This window comes from Ascaphus truei, chromosome 17 (genome assembly GCF_040206685.1).
Source record: "Ascaphus truei isolate aAscTru1 chromosome 17, aAscTru1.hap1, whole genome shotgun sequence".
Taxonomy (NCBI): Eukaryota; Metazoa; Chordata; class Amphibia; order Anura; family Ascaphidae; genus Ascaphus; species Ascaphus truei.
Window position 1 is genome coordinate 26,370,841 of NC_134499.1, and position 15,139 is coordinate 26,385,979.

General features: G+C 49.1%; 1 protein-coding gene across 3 annotated transcripts in view; it reads left to right on the forward strand.

The window, feature by feature from the left end:
- SETD5 (SET domain containing 5) overlaps positions 1-15,139 on the forward strand; it is a 76,366-nt gene that overhangs the window by 21,650 nt on the left and 39,577 nt on the right. The gene's annotated exons all lie outside the window — the stretch shown is intronic.

Sequence of the window (15,139 nt, forward strand, 5' to 3'; positions counted from 1 at the left end):
CTCTCCAAACCAAAAAAGGGTTCTTCCCAATTTGTATTCTGTAAAGTGCCAGAAATGTGCCAAAACCCCAGTGCAAGTAATGCAGCATTATCCGCATCACTTTCCTGACCTTATCTTTTGCAGAATGCTATTTGTATTCAGTCTTGACTGATTCAGGCAGTTGGATATAAACATGCTATATAAAAAAGGTGATTTTTATATGTTCCCATTTGTCTCCCACGGCAACATTTTCTCGCATACTAAATGGTCTAATTTCTCCACCCCTCCCCCCCCCTTCTTTACTGTTAGATGTTTAATTGGCTGAGGAGATGTGGTGCATCCGTGTCACACTAACAGGTTGAAATGTTGTGCTCTGCAGCAGGATTGTTTTGCAAAGATCCACGATCCCCCTCCCCCTAAACCCCCAACTGCATTTTCACTGCATTTCAGAGGTCATGTGTGTCGCAGAGCCTCCGTGATAAGACAGGAACTCTGAAATGTATTATTCTCACAGCACGGTGCACAGAGGGAGGATGTGGGGTGGGGAGGAGGATGGGCTGTTAGAGGATGCTGTAAAAACGGAGTATATAGGGGCTGTTTGTCTCCACGGTGAAGTTCTGTGCATGTTCGGGAAAAAAACCTTGATGAGCACTATGTTCGGTATCCTGTCTCCATGGTAACAAAGACCACATCTTGGCGATGTTGTTAATCTTTGCTTACACTTCTTCACATTGCCTGCCGTGTATCCCAGCACTTGACCATGGCTTGATGTAGTGCAGTAACCTCTTCGTTGCTGTAGAATATTACCTGTTAAAATGCTAAAACCTTCATATCCAAGGTGTGTCTTGGAGCATCGCAGCTGAGCACATATGACTTTTCTACTGTGGTGACCAAATATGGGGTATGCCATATTGGCTTTTGTGACAATGTTTGTTAACCATAAATACAAATACTACGTGTTGGCACATTCACATGTCTGACCCACAGATCTGCCTTTTCCCACTGTATTAGCATACAATGCTCCCACTGAAGCCAGGGATTGCATAATGACAGGCAAATGAGCACTTAGTGTCACTTTTTTCTTCTTATCCATTTTAAAAGGGATCCCTATAAGCTTATGCCTGCCACATTAGACAGGTTTTTCAGCACAGCATGGGTTAAATAATTGCATGGTCAGCAAACTAGCACAGACAGCTGTTCAGACCTTTTGGGTCTCATCAGTGTGAGGATGGTTTACTGGCCTTGCAATGTGAACCTGGTAATGGTTACAACCAGACACAACATACAATGCTTCCACTGCAGCCAGGAATTATTGGTAATGACATGCAAATGAGTACTCTCCGTGTAAACGATGTCATTTGAAGTGGACGTGGGATACTATGTGCCTTATTTGCCTCCCTTATTACGTTCCTTTACCTAACTGCAGCTCAGACAGGGAACATTAATAAATCTGATTACTGTATCACTAGGATAATTAATTCAAGGTTCCACATTCATTATTTTAGACTTGTGGACCAGGCACATTTATTGTGTCTGCCGGCTACTTTTTTTTTGGTCTACCTTAATGGGAATGATGCCTTTAATGATGCTAAATATGTGGTTGTTTCTACCGTTGGTTCTCCACTTCTCTATGTTGGACACTAGGGTGCCAATATTTATTGCCAATAATGCGTTCAGAATCCATGTATGCAATTAAAACAAAGGGACATTTTCAAAATGTCATGTGTTATAAGACGTTATCGCCTAGTTTCCGACTAACAAGATAAATCATTGTCATTGAATAGTTCAATATGGTTTATGTGGGATTATATTCTCTATGGGATTACACCTTTTTAAAGCGGCAATCCAAGCAGACGATTTGTCTATATATTTTTTTTTTTTAATTTTGAAGCACTGGTTCTCCCGAGCTAAACCCCATTAATTTCAGCTCCGGGGACCACTTGCTTTCAGAGATACCTCTGTAGGGGATACCACTAGCCGCCCTGCACGGCTAGCAGGAATCACGTAATGGAGTTTCAAAGCTCCCGCTCCCTGCGGGCCAATAGGAAGCTGTGACATCATTGGGTTCGGCTTCCTATTGGCCTATGTGACGTGGGAACTTTAAAAAGCAGAGTGATACCGTTATCCCATACAGGGGTAAGTATATCTGGAAGCAGGGGGTCCCCGGAGCTGAAATTAATGGGATTCAGCTCAGGAGACCCCCTGCTTCAAATCTATTTAGATAAATAAAGTGAATGAATTGTTCCTTTTTCAAGTACAGACGTATTTTTGGACTTTAGAACTGCAGTTGCATTTTTTTGCTCCTCCTTTAGGCTCAGACTCCAGCGCAGCAATCGCCCCACATTCCACAGGGGGTGAAAGAGTTATTAGATTGAGGTCACAGGAGCAGTTATCCATTATATTTTTGTACGTGATTGGAACTGAAAAGCAGCCAAGTAGCATCCACAGCTTCAGTCTGTGCTGCGTGTTCCTTGGGAACAAGATTAATGTTTTCTGCATTGGAAACAGAATCAGGGCGATGGAGGGAAAGGGGATGATTCCAGAACTTGGATGACAAATGATCCATGAGCATGGGGGATTGCGGTGGTGTTAAACATTCTGTAGTCGTCCGGATTCAAGGAAAGCAGCGGAGCATTAACAAGGGCAGTAACGTGTTGTAGCTCAGGGCTGTGCAAACTATTAGGGTTGCGCCCCCCACCCTGCCTTCTCCCTCTTGTGCTCGTGCCCCCCTCACCTCTTGTGCCGGTGTGAAATGACGCAGCGGGGTCACGTGACGTTACGCCACGTGACCCCGCTCCGTCATTTGACGCCGTGTTGCCATGGCGACATCACAGCAGCCTACTGAATCAAGTTGAGTTGGAGGCCTCACGCGATCCCCCGGTATTTAATTTAAATGCTTTGGGGAAGAGCGTGGGGCCTCTGAAACCGCCTGCGCCCACCCAGGAAAATCTTGCCCCCCCCCCCAAGTTTACGCACCGCTGTTGTTGCCAATAGAGGAATTATGAGACACACAATGCTTATCACTCTCCTAATTATTCTAATTAAAATATTCTTATCTCATGGTGCATAGGGTAGAGTTAACATGGACACAAAAATCCAAGTGGGGTAGAGACCCTCACTTGGACAAGAAACCCAAAATTGCACTCTATGAGAATAAAACACTTAATGGGACTAAACAATATATCCCAGGCTGATAGCCAAAAGTGCTACACGACGCAAAACAAAAAAGAATTTATTAAATACATGAGGGAGCAATATCGGGGAGTGTGGGGTATAAATAAGGGTGTGTTTAAAAATATGGTCAATGGTGGCCAGAATAGAGTGTTCTCTCTCACTCATCAGGTATAATTCACATATAGGGAAAGCCAATGCTAAAGCTTATAGGGTATGTCCCTTCAGAGAATACCTGGTGGTGGGCAATGAGGTATAGTCAGCCAAAGTCCTGACAAGGTATACGATAGAAAATTATACCAACAGCAGGAGATACTAAACACAAAGTAACGTTTAAGGTGTAAAGAAATGTATCCCTGGTTCATCCGAATCACTTGAAAAATTGTAACATATACAGACTAATGTAACATGCGTCGAATGGGTAAGTGTATCATAACACTAAAGTAGAACAGAGGATTGGTGTTTCAACATATAAATACATGTATACCCATCATCCCCTGAATAAAGTAGTCCCCCATTTATCAAGCTGCATATATAGTAATTCAAACTGTGTATATATAGGTCAAATAGGACAATGGCATAAGGCAAGAAAAACGGGCAAGTAGAGATAAGTATCAAATACTACCCGATCAGCCGAGTTGGTGCTGGTTTACACGATACACCGGAGTTCCTGGCATTGCTGGTCACCACTACCAACGTCATTAAAAACCGACGGGCCGGTTCGCGTAGGAAGGTACGCTTCGTCAGGGCAGGAGTGATAGGTAAACCTCTTCACTGGATCCTTATATACCCATTTGCTTAATGAGAAGCAGGCAGGTCCCTGATAATTAACTCCTTGTGAGCTCCCTATTGAGGGAGTCTCTATTCAATACGTTCCTCACTAGGAGGTAACAGTTCAGTTTAGTGTTTTGCTGCACTGTTGAGGAATTGCAAGTAGCTGTCAATTCAAAAGCAGAATGAATATGTGGGAAAAACTTTTTATAGCACACCTCAAGATAACACTATCGTTAGTACATCTGGCATACCAGAATAAATGCTGACCTAAAATAGAGCTATAGTTTCAATGATACTTATATCACTTACATACCATCACTAGTATTTCAAGATATGCTAAGATAAAGGTTAAAAAGCCTAGGTGTGGTAATCTCGTGTCATAGTGTATGTATGTGTGACAAGGTCTGAAGTGTAAAAACACAAAATAGCACCATACTAAAAGATGAAAAATATATGGAGTAACAGGGTATCGAACAGGGGGAAGTAGTGAGACATTACCCCCATTGTCTCACTACTTCCCCTGTTCGATACCCTGTTACTCCATATATTTTTCATCTTTTAGTATGGTGCTATTTTGTGTTGTGTTTTGTGTATCTTCCTACGCGAAACGGCCCGTCGGTTTTTAATGACGTCACTCTTCTGACGTCGGTAGTGGTGACCAGCAATGCCAGGAACTCCGGTGTATCATGTAAACCAATACCAACTCGGCCGATCGGGTAGTATTTGATATTTATCTCTACTTACCCGTTTTTCTTGCCTTATGCCATTGTCCGATTTGACCTATATATACACAGTTTGAATTACTATATATGCAGCTTGATAAATGGGGGACTACTTTATTCAGGGGATGATGGGTATACATGTATTTATATGCTGAAACACCAATCCTCTGTTCTACTTTAGTGTTATGATACACTTACCCATTTGATGCATGTTACATTAGTCTGCATATGTTACAATTTTTCAAGTGATTCGGATGAACCAGGGATACATTTCTTTACACCTTAAACGTTACTTTGTGTTTAGTATCTCCTGCTGTTGGCACAATTTTCTATCGTATACCTTGTCAGGACTTTGGCTGACTATACCTCATTGCCCACCACCAGGTATTCTCTGAAGGGACATATCCTATAAGCTTTAGCATTGGCTTTCCCTATATGTGAATTATACCTGATGAGTGAGAGAGAACACGCTCTATTCTGGCCACCATTTACCGTATTTTTAAACACACCCTTATTTATACCCCACACTCCCTGATATTGCTCCCTCATGTATTTAATAAATTCTTTTTTGTTTTGCGTCGTGTAGCACTTTTGGCTATCAGCCTGGGATATATTGTTTAGTCCCATTAAGTGTTTTATTCTCAGAGTGCAATTTTGGGTTTCTTGTCCACTTGAGGGTCTCTACCCCACTTGGATTTTTGTGTCAATAGAGGAATTATCAATGACTTGAGTACTAAAGCACCAACTTGGATTCCTGGTGAGTTTTTATTTTTTCCAGCTTTGGGCACTAAAAGTCCTGGTGCCCATCAAATAAAAGCCTCCGCCTCCAAAATTAAACTGCAAATGTAAGTGAACAGTGATTTTACTTTCAAAAACTTGCACAGTAATAATACTCCATATGAATACAAAGATGGCTGAACACTTGCATTTTCTCCTGTTAGTATTTACAATGGCTTACTCCCACTGTTTGCCCCTTTTATGTTCTCTAATACGCAGTAAAATGGCAATTACAAAAAATAAATGATGTTTACTGTAGGGAACATCTCTGTTTGGTTATTACTATGCATTATAGGACATGGTGAGCAAGAACCACACCAAATCAGCATGCACTCAGTTATATTTTAATTAAGTAGAATGTTGAACACTTCTGCGCATGTTCACATTTCTGAGACCGCTCCTGAAATCTGCCTTACCCCATAATCGCACGGCATACAATGCTTCCACTGCAGCAAAGGATTCTGGCTAATGACATGCAAATGAGAACTCCCAGTGTGTCACTTTTTTTGTTCCTTAACCACTAAGGGGAAGGAATCGCTCGGTCATTATAAATTTCTCCATGTTCATTTTCAGTGATGGTGATAGTGTTGCTTTAATCCTATCGAGGATTGAGCAAGATAGCTATTTTTTCTACAGCGTTTAAAATCTACACAGAGCGAGAGTATCTGTGACCTTCATATATACATTTTAACAGAATCACTGGACACTACATGATGCACAGATAACACGGTTATTAGGCGAGATGTGGCTCATTGAGTTATTGGTAATGCATTTTGCAGTGTGCCAGGGCAGAGGTGTTCAGGGAGAGAAACAAAGATCCACTGAGGAGCCCTTGAGTCTGCATGGATTATTGATACTGCTCTTTCTGTCTTCACTCCGGCCTCTCTCTACATCAGGATTGCATCATCCACAGGAGATCTGCCAACTCCTCAGCTCAGTACAAAGACGAAGGCAGACAAGGTCTTGTCTCTTTGCAGAGCCTTCTCTCCCCTCTTCCTGCCTCTTCTTCCTGAAACCTCACAGAAGCCTGGCTTATCCTAAAATAATCACCTTTGTTCTGAAATGGTCTTACTCTCTCTCCTTTTGCTCAGCAAGGCCCCCCTCCCCCAGCTGCTTCCTCACAACCCAAACACACATTTTTCTCTTCCTTTTACCCTTTTTTTTTTTTTTTGCGCTGGAGTACACTGAGGGACTGTATGTCTAAAAAAACGGGTTATACAGTTTTAACCGTGGCAGTTTCCTTCTTGTGTCTGCAGACATTTACTTTAGTGTAGAGGGATAATCTGTGTGTGTGTGTTGCTGCTGTCCTGTCCCCCCTCTTGCCTCTCTCCACAGCACACTGACTTGGCTGTCACGGTCACCTTTGCGACCGGCAACAGCACATCCTATGCGGCGTGAGCGAGGCTCGAGGGGGACACGGCGGCGGGAGTGAGGCTTGAGTGGGGGAGGGGGACAGCAGGGGGAGGAGGAGCGAGGCTCAAGGGAGGGGGACCGCAGCAGGGAGCAAGGCATGTGGGGGGTGAGGAGGGGGAACCGCACCAGGATCGAAGGGGGTGTGGGGATGGAGCCCACCCCTGTTCTCATCTTAACTTGTGACTGAGGAGAGGTGTGTCTGTGCGCGAGGCAGGCGCACAGTGCCAGATGTGCGTGTGTGCATGCGTATCTGTCAGTGTCTCAGCGTGAGGGTGACACACAGCAGACGGGGCCAAACTCGGCCTCCTCAAAATCTGGTCTGGCTAAGGTTTTCATTTTGTTCACCCCCTGCTTTTAATATTTGGCAGGGCCACACATGCTGTAGCTCTGGTGCATTTAGTTCTTTGCTTCCTCATGCAAGTATAATTTAGACCGTCACTAATAAAGTATTCAAGGCACCTTGTCACTGGAGGGGGGGGATGCTGGTTAAACTGCTCTGACCTTCTGCATTGCTGCTAAACTAGTCTTTGTGCATTTTTATTTACAGCAGAGCCCATTTGTGGTGGAAAAGCTGCATCTATGGCTGCTCAGCTATCTTTGTATTTCAGCAAAAGGAAGTTATTCTTGTTCTGTCTTTTTGTACAAATACTTACAGAAAGAGTATCCCCTCACAATCCTCTTGTATCAAGTGCTTCCCTTGGGTATACTTTGGGCGTATTCGCAGCCTGACATTTCTTTTTGCCTTTATGCAGTTGTCAATAAGTCACATTGTTAAGACACTGGATTTGTAACTGGGCGGGGGTCATATAACCAAATTTCAGATGCATCTGCTGGCCCATAAGCGAGAAATTGTAGCAGTTTGGTTATGAGACCACACTAATGTGTGTTTGTTTTTTTTTCATGTTGTAGCTTTTAGAGAGAGAAGAGGAAGCACATGAGTTTTTCAAAGATGTGCTTGCTTCTTTGTTTTCCCAACACCAAACAGCTGAACAGTTTCACCAAATTTTGTATTATGTCACCAAATCTATATCTGACCAAACAGTTGTGTTTGTTTGCAGTAGAGCGTTTCTGTGAGCTCGTTGGGGCAGGTTCATTGTTGCAGGATGTAAACTGTGAAATATATCCCCTGCCACAAAAATAGTCAGCCAAATAATTTGCAGTAAAAACTCTCAACCACTTTTGAAAAACACCAAGAGGGCTTTTGGGTCCTGAAGTTTCACATTAGATATGAGAACCCAGTCAAGGTAAGCCAGGCCTGCACAACTCGTAAAGCGAGAAGGGCCGAAATTCTCCAAGGAAAAAAAATTTGGGCCGCACGGGTAAAATCATCATCATCATCATCATCATCATCATCATCATCATCATCATCATCATCATCTCTCCTCCAGCACCTCTCATCATCATCCTCATATCTCCCCCAGAAACCCTCACTATCAACTTTTGTGATACTCCCCATCTATCTCTCATACCCCCATCTCTCCCCCTCACCCACACACAATACTCCCTCTCCACAAACACACAATACCCCCCTGCACACCACACACATCCCACCCCCTGCACCTCATATCCTTCTCCCCCCCTGCACCTCACATCATTCTCCCCCCTGCACCTCACATCATTCTCCCCCCTGCACCTCACATCATTCTCCCCCCCTATACCTCACATCATTCTCCCCCCCTATACCTCACATCACTCTCCCCCCCTGCACCTCACACCACTCTCCCCCCCTGCACCTCACACCACTCTCCCCCCCTGCACCTCACACCACTCTCCCCCCCCTGCACCTCACACCACTCTCCCCCCTGCACCTCACACCACTCTCCCCCCTGCACCTCACACCACTCTCCCCCCCTGCACCTCACACCACTCTCCCCCCTGCACCTCACACCACTCTCCCCCCCTGCACCTCACACCACTCTCCCCCCCTGCACCTCACACCACTCTCCCTCCCTGCACCTCACACCACTCTCCCCCCCTGCACCTCACACCACTCTCCCCCCTGCACCTCACACCACACTCGCCCCTGCACCTCACACCACACTCGCCCCTGCACCTCACACCACTCTCCCCCCCCTGCACCTCACACCACTCTCCCCCCCTGCACCTCACACCACTCTCCCCCCCTGCACCTCACACCACTCTCCCCCCCTGCACCTCACACCACTCTCCCCCCCTGCACCTCACACCACTCTCCCCCCCTGCACCTCACACCACTCTCCCCCCCTGCACCTCACATCACTCTCCCCCCCTGCACCTCACATCACTCTCCCCCCTGCACCTCACATCACTCTCCCCCCCTGCACCTCCAATCATCCCCCCTGCACCTCCAATCATCCCCCCTCCACCTCCAATCATCCCCGCTCCACCTCCAATCATCCCCCCTGCACCTCCAATCATCCCCCCTGCACCTCCAATCATCCCCCCTGCACCTCCAATCATCCCCCCTGCACCTCCAATCATCCCCGCTCCACCTCCAATCATCCCCGCTCCACCTCCAATCATCCCCGCTCCACCTCCAATCATCCCCCCTGCACCTCCAATCATCCCCCCTGCACCTCCAATCATCCCCCCTGCACCTCCAATCATCCCCCTGCACCTCCAATCATCCCCCTGCACCTCCAATCATCCCCCCTGCACCTCCAATCATCCCCCCTGCACCTCCAATCACTCCCCCCTGCACCTCCAATCACTCCCCCCTGCACCTCCAATCACTCCCCCCTGCACCTCCAATCACTCCCCCCTGCACCTCCAATCACTCCCCCCTGCACCTCCAATCACTCCCCCCTGCACCTCCAATCACTCCCCCCTGCACCTCCAATCACTCCCCCCTTGCACCTCCAATGACCCCCCCTGCACTTCCAATGACCCCCCCTGCACTTCCAATGACCCCCCCTGCACTTCCAATGACCCCCCCTGCACTTCCAATGACCCCCCCTGCACTTCCAATGACCCCCCCTGCACTTCCAATGACCCCCCCTGCACTTCCAATGACCCCCCCCTGCACTTCCAATGACCCCCCCCTGCACTTCCAATGACCCCCCCTGCACTTCCAATGACCCCCCCTGCACTTCCAATGACCCCCCCTGCACTTCCAATGACCCCCCCTGCACTTCCAATGACCCCCCCTGCACTTCCAATGACCCCCCCTGCACTTCCAATGACCCCCCCTGCACTTCCAATGACCCCCCTGCACTTCCAATGACCCCCCCTGCACTTCCAATGACCCCCCCTGCACTTCCAATGACCCCCCCTGCACTTCCAATGACCCCCCCTGCACTTCCAATGACCCCCCCTGCACTTCCAATGACCCCCCCCTGCACTTCCAATGACCCCCCCCTGCACTTCCAATGCCCCCCCCTGCACTTCCAATGCCCCCCCCTGCACTTCCAATGCCCCACCTGCACTTCCAATGACCCACCTGCACTTCCAATGACCCACCTGCACCTTCAATCATCCCCCCTGCACCTCCAATCATCCCCCCTGCACCTCCAATCATCCCCCCTGCACCTCCAATCATCCCCCCTGCACCTCCAATCACTCCCCCCTGCACCTCCAATCACTCCCCCCTGCACCTCCAATCACTCCCCCCTGCACCTCCAATCACTCCCCCTGCACCTCCAATCACTCCCCCTGCACCTCCAATGACCCCCCCCCTGCACCTCCAATGACCCCCCCCCTGCACCTCCAATGACCCCCCCCCTGCACCTCCAATGACCCCCCCCCCTGCACTTCCAATGACCCCCCCCCCCTGCACTTCCAATGACCCCCCCCCTGCACTTCCAATGACCCCCCCCCTGCACTTCCAATGACCCCCCCCTGCACTTCCAATGACCCCCCCCTGCACTTCCAATGACCCCCCCCTGCACTTCCAATGACCCCCCCCTGCACTTCCAATGACCCCCCCCTGCACTTCCAATGACCCCCCCTGCACTTCCAATGACCCCCCCCTGCACTTCCAATGACCCCCCCCTGCACTTCCAATGACCCCCCCCTGCACTTCCAATGACCCCCCCCTGCACTTCCAATGACCCCCCCCTGCACTTCCAATGACCCCCCCCTGCACTTCCAATGACCCCCCCCTGCACTTCCAATGACCCCCCCCTGCACTTCCAATGACCCCCCCCTGCACTTCCAATGACCCCCCCCTGCACTTCCAATGACCCCCCCCTGCACTTCCAATGACCCCCCCTGCACTTCCAATGACCCCCCCCCTGCACTTCCAATGACCCCCCCCTGCACTTCCAATGACCCCCCCCTGCACTTCCAATGACCCCCCCCTGCACTTCCAATGACCTCCCCCTGCACTTCCAATGACCTCCCCCTGCACTTCCAATGACCCCCCTGCGCTTCCAATGCCCCCCCTGCGCTTCCAATGACCCCCCCTGCGCTTCCAATGACCCCCCCTGCGCTTCCAATGACCCCCCCTGCGCTTCCAATGACCCCCCCTGCGCTTCCAATGACCCCCCCTGCGCTTCCAATGACCCCCCCTGCGCTTCCAATGACCCCCCCTGCGCTTCCAATGACCCCCCCTGCGCTTCCAATGACCCCCCCCTGCGCCTCCAATGACCCCCCCCCTGCGCCTCCAATGACCCCCCCCTGCGCCTCCAATGACCCCCCCCCTGCGCCTCCAATGACCCCCCCCCTGCGCCTCCAATGACCCCCCCCCCTGCGCCTCCAATGACCCCCCCCTGCGCCTCCAATGACCCCCCCTGCGCCTCCAATGACCCCCCCCTGCGCCTCCAATGACCCCCCCCTGCGCCTCCAATGACCCCCCCCTGCGCCTCCAATGACCCCCCCCTGCGCCTCCAATGACCCCCCCCCTGCGCCTCCAATGACCCCCCCCTGCGCCTCCAATGACCCCCCCCTGCGCCTCCAATGACCCCCCCCTGCGCCTCCAATGACCCCCCCCTGCGCCTCCAATGACCCCCCCCTGCGCCTCCAATGACCCCCCCCTGCGCCTCCAATGACCCCCCCCTGCGCCTCCAATGACCCCCCCCTGCGCCTCCAATGACCCCCCCCTGCGCCTCCAATGACCCCCCCCTGCGCCTCCAATGACCCCCCCCTGCGCCTCCAATGACCCCCCCCTGCGCCTCCAATGACCCCCCCCTGCGCCTCCAATGACCCCCCCCTGCGCCTCCAATGACCCCCCCCTGCGCCTCCAATGACCCCCCCCTGCGCCCCCCCTGCACCTCCAATGACCCCCCTGCGCCCCCCCTGGCCTCCAATGATCCCCCCTGCGCCCCCCCTGCGCCTCCAATGACCCCCCCTGCGCCCCCCCTGCGCCTCCAATGACCCCCCCCCTGCGCCCCCCCTGCGCCTCCAATGACCCCCCCTGCGCCCCCCCTGCGCCTCCAATGACCCCCCCTGCGCCCCCCTGCGCCTCCAATGACCCCCCTGCGCCCCCCCTGCGCCTCCAATGACCCCCCTGCGCCCCCCCTGCGCCCCCCCTGCACCCCCCCTGCACCCCCCCTGCGCCTCCAATGATCCCCCCTGCGCCCCCAATGACCCCCCCTGCGCCTCCAATGACCCCCCCCTGCGCCCCCAATGACCCCCCCCCTGCGCCTCCAATGACCCCCCCCCCTGCGCCTCCAATGACCCCCCCCCCCTGCGCCTCCAATGACCCCCCCCCCCTGCGCCTCCAATGACCCCCCCCCCCTGCGCCTCCAATGACCCCCCCCCTGCGCCTCCAATGACCCCCCCCCCTGCGCCTCCAATGACCCCCCCCCCCCCCCCTGCGCCTCGAATGACCCCCCCCCCCCTGCGCCTCGAATGACCCCCCCTGCACCTCCCATGCACCTCATCACCCCCGGAACCGCGGGCAATCGCCGCCATTTTTTTAAAAAAAGTTTTATTTATTTATTTATTTTTATTTATTTTTATTTATTTTTTTAAATCTCATCATGGGCTGCACAGAGAGGCCGGACGGACCGCATGCGGCCCGCGGGCCGTATGTTGTGCAGGCCCGAGGTAAGCCATGGGGCTTTAATCAGCCATCAGTTTTTAGGTTCTCTGTTTCCTGAAGTAAAGTTGTCGTACAGGGTGGCCAACTTCAATCCTTCAGCATAGCCGGCTCAATTAGGAATATCCTGAAAACCTGACCCGTTGGTGGCCATTGAGGACTGGATTTGGCCACCCCTGCAATATTACATTTAAAGTAGAATTTTGACCAAATGGGAACGAGAAAAATTAAATGTAAACCAACTTTCTAGCCAAAGAGTTAAAATGGTCCAGTAAATTATCTGTGTATACGTAAATGTTAGGTATTTGCTGTAATGAAGGGCAGATGTCGCCTCTTTTGATGTTAACAACAAGAACACAAGTTATTGAATCTGAGTTTTCATACCTCTTATAATACTGTAAAGACTGACTATTGCAATCAGCAACTGTACGAAAATCAAGTTTCAGCTAGATAAAAACTGGTCTGTCAAAACTACCAGAAAACTGACCTAATCTTTCTACTAGTTTGACTGGTTCATATTAGGTGCGTGGGGAAGCTGATCTGAAAGACAAGCTCTCCTCGTCCTGTGACCTCAAACTGAGCGTTCTGCTTTGGAATGAGTAACTACCACTTTTCATATTCATTCCATAGCCGGGTATATGGAGAGAGTTAAAAAACAAAATATATATATATATCTTATACCAGATTTATTTTTTCTTTGTCATGTTTATATATCCAGTTTGCAATGCATCACTTATTGGGATCTAATAAAGGTTGATACAGTCAAGATTGCATTAGTTATTCCATCTTTTTTTCCTATCGAAAATAGAATGGTAGACATTGGTACCCATAATGCTACCGTAGTGCTCATGACCGTGTACAATGCGCTACACAGGCTGAACCCTTGAAATGACTGCTATCAAACAGATGATTGGATCACTGCTAATACCAGTGTACTATGCAATACAAGTTTGCGCTGTTTGATAAGTGTATAATAGTCATCAGCCAGCCACTTGTCCACTAAAGGGAGATGTACAGCAAATCTGAATTCCACTGAAGAATTATGTTCTAGCAGGCTCTTTAAGGGATCAATGGATTAAAGGAGAATTGGTTGATCCTGATAATTGGTTATTCTAGTGTTGTAGTAGCTATGCGGAGACAGGAGGAGCTAGATTATATTGCAGGTAATGATACGCTTTTATGGACCAATGTGTTTTTCTTAGAAGTTGCTAGATAAACTTTCCCCTTCATGTATACAGATCCAGGAGGAGGGAAAGGTGGCTTCAAAAGGCTCTTGGCCTTGTATAAACTTTTAGTCTACAAAGAACTTGCATGTTGGTTCATTAAAATGTATCCTTACATGACAAAGGATCCTATGTAGTAATCAATGAATTACTTCCACAAGATTGGAGAGCCCTTTTGTTTTGGAAAGAGTAAAGGACATAGGCCTAAATTTACTCCCAATCAATTAAATGGTCCGTAACAAACGGTTCAACATAGGAAGAAAGTGAATAAAGATCAGTGGCATGTTTTAAATAGGTTACATTTAGCTGGTTGACATCTCTAATATATATAATATATATTATAATTTTTTTTTTTATGTTTGGAAAATTATCTGATCACTTAAAGACATTATTTAGGCATCAACATGGTTTGCTTAGCTTTGTTCCTTTTTTGTTTACAAAGCAATTATGAAGCCATCATTAGACAAAGCGGTAAACCTAAATAGCTGAATCTAGTGTTCACGATAATAATCGATCCGTATTCATTTTTCGCAAGTATAGAGACACACACATGCACGCACGTTGGTAGAACATGTGCAACTTTTCCTTTCATGTCATCTCTGCATTGCTCTCACCTTTTTATTTCGGGTTCTGCAAGGCCACATAATCACATGGTGACGAGCTACGTTCCTTTTGTACATTTAAGCACCCTTTTCAGTTGATGGCTTAGTTATTTTTTCCTGCCATTGTTTATCTCAAGGTCCCTTGAATTTGGAACTGTAGGTCTAGAATTGATAGTACATTAACCACTTGATACCCAGAGGTCCTTGGAGCTCATTGTGCATTGCTTTGCAGTCCATTCTGTCGGTAAAAAAGTGAACTGCAGAACAGTGTTTCTTTAAAATGTCTTGAGACATGGTGGCGAATCAGTCTGCTGTGATTAACCTCATCAGTGCTGGAGACGGGGAATTCTCAAATTGTTACGTCCAGCACAGGGGGAGATGTATTGTTTCCCCCCCTAGGATGGAGCAGAGGTGGAAACTGTTGTGAACATTCAATATTAGTTTTAATTATCCTCACCGAACAGTAGAATTACACATCTATCTTATGTCTTTTCTCCCTCATCTACCTTCTCTCCCTGC